Consider the following 7,272-nt stretch of genomic DNA (forward strand, 5'->3'; position numbering starts at 1 on the left):
GAATAAGGGGTCTAGAGTGGGGCGCTTGAGAGATGAAACAGATGATAGTGCAGACTATCAGAGGAAGGTAAGCAACTTCAGGAGAAAGGTGGCATAGCATAGAGCTAAGACAGTTTGGGGTAGGGACTCAGAGAAGGCAATTCAAGCGTGCGGTATGGTGAGGAGATGGGGCATGGAGGGTTGACAGATGCCCAGCTGCCTTGTGGTCAATGGGCAAATGGCTGTGTAATTGCTCTTCTCTAGCTGATTCTTCTGGGGTGAGGTGTGTGAATCCACTGCTCCCTCCCCCTTGGTTTTCCCTGCTTTCTCATAGTCTCTGCTCTGCCAAAGGAGATGTATCTCTGGACCCTCAGACAGCTCATGCCAGTGTGGTGCTCTCGGAGAATCTCAAGAGTGTTTATTTCACTGACATCCCCCAGGAGCTGCCACACAGCTCTCGGCGTTTCACCACTTACCCCTGTGTGCTGGGATCATCTGCCTACTCATCAGGCTGCCACTGCTGGGAGGCTGAAGTAGGAGACAAAACCCACTGGGCCCTGGGTGTCTGTTATGTGTCTGCCAGCTGCCATGCAGAGGACCCCAAGCAGGAGATGGGCTACTGGAGGGTGCGTCGATGGAATGAAAAATACGTGGCCATGACCACCCCCTTCATCCCACTGCTGCTTAGTGTTTGTGAGTGTCTCTTAGAACTGAGTCCCACCCTTACTGTCAGTCAGGACACTGAACTCTGTGGGAGGCTCTGTAGCATCATGATTTTGACATGGAAGAACCATTGCTTTCCTGGAGAAAGTCTTGTGCAGGTTATTTGAACAGTGGTCACCAGCTGACTTGTGGAACGCTCACCTGCCAGACTTTTCTGCTGTGACAGCTTAGTACACTATTGTTCAGACTCGTGGGAAGAGCAAAAGAGTCTTTTGAATTTGTCCCTAATGGCTCAAACTGTTGGTAAGTACAGACATGGTCCCTTCAACAGCGGGGATGTAATATCTCTGAATATTGATTTCAATCTTCTTTCTCTATATTGTCAGGAGGCAGACACCTGTGGTGCAGGATGAGTACAGGAATAGTGTGCCCCTCTCTACAATCAACTTTAGATGTTGCCGATGAAGTTGAATGGGTATGATGTACAAGGCAGCAGCTGAAGCACTTCCTTGAAGCCATCAAGTTAAATTTGACAAATTTTAGGCTCTTGCTTAAAATGCAATCTGTTTCAAGTGTGAAGAGAAATACTTGAATGAGCAGCTGGAATGCATGGAGCTCTCCATGGGAACAGGTGAGGGACCAGCTGAGAGCTCATGGGTCAGGACTGGGGGGCAGACCAGCACTGGTGACCATGTAATGGGTGTCTGCTGTAGACAATCTCTTCAGGAAGAAGAAATAGGTGAGGCATTCTTCAGAGAACTGGAATAAAGTTTATGTCCACAGGTCCTGGTCCTATGAGCTTCAGCCACCCTGATATTGGCTGGCTGGACAACAGAGTAGGGCACAAGAAATCCAGGGAGTTTATGGAGTGCATTGATGACAACTTTCTAACACAGGTGATCAAGGAGCTGAGGAGGAGAGGCACTCTGGATCTCATACATACAAACAAGGAAGGACTGATTGGAGATGTGGAAGTTGGGGGCAGTCTTAGCTGCAGTGACCACAAAATGGTGAGTTGAGGATCCTGTGAGGAGGGAGCAGAGGACAAAAAGCAGGATCAATACCCTGGGCTTCAGGGAAGAGGGGTCCAAGACAGCTGGCTGATATTCAAGGATCACCTCCTCCAAGCTCAAGAGTGGTCCATTCCAACAAGCAGGAAATCAAGCAAAGGTAGCAAGAGGCCTATGTGGGTGAACAAGGAGCTCCTGACTGACCTCAGACCTAAAAAGGAAGTGTACAGGAGAGATTCCCAAGGACTGCAAGAGAGCAAACGCCCCTGCTACCTTCAAGAAGGGCAAGGAGGAGGATTCAGGGAACTACAAGCCAGTCAGCCTCACCTCAGTCCCTAGGATGGTGATGGAGCAACTAATCCTGGACATCATTTCCAGACATGTGAAGGAAAGGTGATAGGCTGGAGGTAGACGGGATGACTTTATGAGGGGAAAACTCTGCTTAACAAAGCTGCCAGCCTGCTGTGAGCCATTCCCCCTGGTGCCCAGCCACACGCTTTTACATCTATACACTCATTATTATCACAATTTCCTGGCTGTTTTTTTTTTTTCTTTTTCTAGTTTTTGAATCCTAGCTTTGGATCTCAAAGCAAATAGAAAGCTCGGAAGGAGAGGAGAAGTCTTTTTATGCATGCCATACTGCTGTTGAGATTTGTTTAGGCCTCTTCTTTGCACTGTGCATGCTACTGCATTGTGTAACCCTGCAGACTGGTGCTTCCACCGAGGGTCGTCGGCCTTATACCTGAGGAGCCGTCACCGTGGGGTTTATGTAGGCAGCAGAGGGGCAAGTGTTTGTCTGGAGAAGGGCTTTGTTCAGCCCTCTCATGCCACACCAGGACTATGTTCCTGGAGTAATGCGATCAAAGCAATCTGATTTTGACTAATAGTGGGATTAATGAGCTTTGTCAGGTCTTGAGCTGTCCAACTAAGGATGCTCGTTATGACCCCAGGCCAATTACAGACTTAGCTGCTGCCTTCAGACATGGGGCTGAGAACGATCCTATTTTCTTTCACGGCCATTTGTGTTTCAGACATAGAGACAAGATGCTCTGAGGTAGTTCTGTTGCAAGGGAATAATCCCTCACTGCAGCTCACATTGCAGGTGGGCTCCATCCTCCCTGCTAGGCTCCCTCCAAATGTTCTTTATTCTAAAATTAAATTAAAAACTGGGTTTCTAATGAAAACTTTGTCCCCTACTTTCCAGGTTCTGCAAAGGAGATGGAGTAGCAAGAAGAAATCTGCAGAGTAGGAGGCCTGGGACAGCAGAAGAAAACAGGGAAACTTGTGAATTGGCCTTATCTTTGCCAGAAACCATTTCTGAGTTTACTGCCTTTGCTATGTAGACCAAATTGGTCAGTCAGCTGTGTATCATCCCAGCAAAAAACGAGTAGTTCAAAACCAGCTCAGTCCAGGCAGTTTTAAAGCTGCAGCCCCACTAGTGCAATGCAGGCAGCTCTGCTTGACCCATCATCTTTAAATGAAATAGATCAGACCAGGGTCTCTGTGGGTTTTTGGAGATACAGCAAAAGCATTGTAGAGATCCTGCCAGTTTTCACAGGCTGCTTTTCCTTCAAGGCGGTCTCTCACTGTCCCTAGATTAGAGCAATAATAAAGTCTGACTGTAAGATGAGAGAGCTGCTAATTTCAAGGAGTGAAAGAACTTGAGATTTTAATGATGCACACTGGAGCCAATTTAAACACACTCGCAAACTCACTTGCCAAGTTGCATCATTGCAATTTGTCAGGCACAAGTTTCTTAACTGTACCTACGGAGACCTTACTAAAATCATCCTAAGTCATTTCCTGGAAAGACAACCAAATATATTAAATTGCTTGCCTTGAGTCCTTAGACACAGGCTCCTTAAAGCTGTAACCTACCTGGAATTTGCATTTGGCTTCCTTGTCAAAGTCAGAGTGATTAGTTCAAATCAATACATGTAATAATCTGCATAGTGTTTCCTCAGAGAAAAGCAAAGGAAATCACAGACATTTCCCCTGGAGGAAAGGTAAAACTTAAAAAAAGAAACTAGGAAATTACAGTTTCACAATTATAGATGAAGCAATTAAAAAAAAATCTGAAATTCCATGGTTTTGTTCTTATGGCTATGTTAGCATCCATCAAATATTACTAGTCATCAGTTAATAAGTATCAGCCAGACGTGCCTGTTTTCCACAGTCTCTCCATTTTGCCTCACCAGCACAAAATGTCTTCTTAAAGGCATACATCTTAATGCTGAGAGAAATCAAACTGGCAACTGAGGAATCCAGTGCTGAAGTCCATCACTGCCACAGGTTATGAAACAGGTTGCCCCTTCCGGAAAAAAAAAAAAGAAAAGAACTTTAATAATAAAATAATTGAAATTTGACAGTATACATAATCCAGCCCAACTTGTTCTCTCTCCTGCCACCTCTCTCAGGTTATTAGGCAGAGCAGAGGGGTTGCCTTGGGAAGCAGATTAGTAATGGCAGCAAAATTGCCAAGACCCCAACAGGGCAGAATCCTGGAAAATTTCAGTGGGGCATAAATGGAGGTGGTCACTGAAGGAGTGGGGCAGGGAAGGAAGAACAGCCCCCTCCCCAAAGTGGCACTTGTGTCTTTGTTTTTTGCTGTATCCTTAGCAGCGGGTAGTAAATTCCAGCTTTTCAGGGCTGTCCCTGCACAACTCTGTGGCCTCCTTTGCAAGGCCATGGCTGAAGAAGGTAGAGTCCAGGGGGTGGGGGAACCTGGATGTGTTGGTGGCCGGACAGGCTACAGCCAACACTGAGGCGGTCTGTGAAGTAAGTGCCAAGGTCTGGCTGAGCTCCTGGAGCAAGGGACTCAGCTGAGGAAGACTCCAGGGGCTGTTTGGGGAAAGAATGGTCCCGCTGTGGTGGCCTGGTTAGGTTGTGCGTGAGAACGCTGACTCTGGATGGAGGGAAGACAGAGGAAGGGAGGAGAGGACTAAAAGGAGACATGGCTCAGCGTAGCAGGAGGAGAAGAAATGAGTAATTGGAGCAAGTGACAGAAGTGAGCGTGAGAAGCGCAGTTCAGGGCACTACCTAGATAAGCTCAAGCAGCTGGAAGTCCAGACTGGCACTCAACCTAGCCTCCACAGGTAACGACACAGACTGTGAATGCTCGTAATGGCAGAACTGAGCTGAGGCCAGGGTTTACCTTGTTTCAAGCAATGACAGGCTGTGAGGCGATCAGAAATTGCAAAAAAGTCATTTGCGCATCCTCTGCAGACATGTCCCTCGTTTGTAGCTGGCTAACTCTGCTCCTAAATTCACTGTTTCCACCATTCTTTTATTTCTCCCTGAAGTCCAGCTGAGCCCCTTCACTTTTGGGCCATAGCCACCTGCTGCTATTTCAGTCTGCCCTCACCCCCATGCATATCTGAAGACCTCTTTCCCAAAAGCTGTTCCTGTGAGGTAATTACATACTCAGTTATTTCCAGCTGATAAACCTCGTGTGCTTAGAGATGCATGCGATGGACACACATGCAGAATTACCACTACCTTAACAGCCCCAGTATTCCTCCACGCATCCCACAGTGCCTCCATCTTCCCACAGGTCCCCTTCCCGCTTCCAGCACAACATCTCCCAAGGAAAAATAAATAAATACATAAATAAATAAATAAATCATCTCTGTAAGTGCTCCTATTCTCATGTTTTTAGCACTTCCTTTTAAACCAACTGCCCAGCTAGTCAGCTCGTATAGTTTGACTTTGATCCGTTGTTACATTTGAGATGGAGAAGCACTTCCAGTTTCCAAAGCATTTTTCATACCTACTTTCTTGTCTGGTTTCATTTAATTCAAAACACACTCTGTTATTACATGCTATATGACTGTAGTGCAATGTCTATGGTATACATTCTGAAATATCTAATAATTTCTTTATTGAAATTAAATGATTCAAAATGATCAAAGTGAAGCATTTTGATTTTTCTCAATTGAAATTTAGCATAATTGACCCAGAAGACATTTCAGTGTTTCAACATTGCTCTCTCATGCAAAAGGAAGATTAGAGAAGTAGGAATTCACCATTGAAGAGAAACACTATTTGCCCAAAGATGGGAGATCTTTGGAGAGCAGCCTCCACCAGGAATATCAATGACTCCCCCACTATTTCTGACCTTCCTTCTCTTTCTGCAGGTGTGGGAGTGAGGGCAAATTTAAGATAGCATTTAAAATACCAGCAGGAAATGAGTGGAAATGGAAAATGTCCCACTTCCCTATAAGATGAGTTTGGAAGAGAGAGATGATGAATTATCTTCTTGAACGGCCTGTCTCCTTCCTTTACTACAAAGGCAGTTTAGACAAGAAGATTAGATTTAGTCACCTAACTTTTAAATAGCTTAACTGCGGGGAGATGAATCCCATCTGCTGTATAGACATGTGGCATGTGCTCAAGATCCATGATGGGTCTGGATCTACTGCACAGCTATGTCCAGGAGATGCATTTCACATTCTCTGAAATATCACACTGAGCGTGCTGTTCTGCCTGTCTTTATGTGCACAGTAAACTATGCACATCCCAAAATCTGGGATGCATGGAGCCTAATCAACATGACATGGAGAAAGCATGTGTGAAATTGCACGTGCATGTGTAAAAAAACAAAAACCAAAAATCCTGCCCCGGAAATCCACCAGCCTTACCCTCCCAAGCCTGCAGTTCTGCGCCATGCCATCACACCGTATTTCCATACCACAGCAATGCAGGAGGCCAGGCTCCATGATTACTCTTTCAAATGCTCATAGGTGTGAAACACTTGGGGAAAACATACAGGAAGACTTCCTTACTGAGCTTTAGCTGTATGCAAGTGACCTACTTAAAGCTAATCAGGCTTCCTCTATGTTCATCAGAGAGAAAGAAGTTAGCATCTTCACAGAGCGCTTCTTCCTTAGGGTGGGTTGAATCATCTCCAGGAGCTGCCTGACTCTCTCCATTGAGTACAGAGGGGGTTTAGATGACTAGATTAGATTCAGACAAAGCTTTTACATACTTCCTGGTAGATGACATGAGCGTTTTCACCCACAATCCTCCCTAATTTCTCCCTTTTATCTCTACTGAGAGATCTCAAACCACCCAGGCACAAGCATGAGGTACTTCAGTAGGATGCCTGAATTTAGGCGAGATGAACTGAATCCTGAGAGTCAGTTAGTCTAACACAAACAGATAATGTAACTCCCTGTATTTCTCTTGTTGGCAGATGTTGAACTTTTGACGTATTTGGTGACATAATTAATACATTCATAATGGATAATTTGCTGAAGGAGCACAGTAACTTAATTACTGCAAGGTGGAAGTTTCACAGTTATTCAATTCACCTCACAGAAGAAAATCCTCTTGTCTTCCCTTTACTCTGCTTCCCAAAATACTTGTGCTGCCTCCCCAGCTATAATACTGGATTGTGTCACTTCCTCCTTTACCTATGGACGTCCCCTTGTATGATTTTTCATAATTAACCTGTGCAGGAGAATTATGACGATTTTCAGAAAAGTTTTTTAAAATGTAGCGCCCTACTATGGCTAAAGAAAAATCCAACAAATAAAATAGCCATCTTCAACTTACCGGAAAACATCAGCACCAGTGTATACACATTTATATACACTCGGGTTTGTGCCTTCGCCATCTG

The sequence above is a fragment of the Apteryx mantelli genome, unplaced genomic scaffold (genome assembly GCF_036417845.1).
Source record: "Apteryx mantelli isolate bAptMan1 unplaced genomic scaffold, bAptMan1.hap1 HAP1_SCAFFOLD_93, whole genome shotgun sequence".
NCBI lineage: Eukaryota > Metazoa > Chordata > Aves > Apterygiformes > Apterygidae > Apteryx > Apteryx mantelli.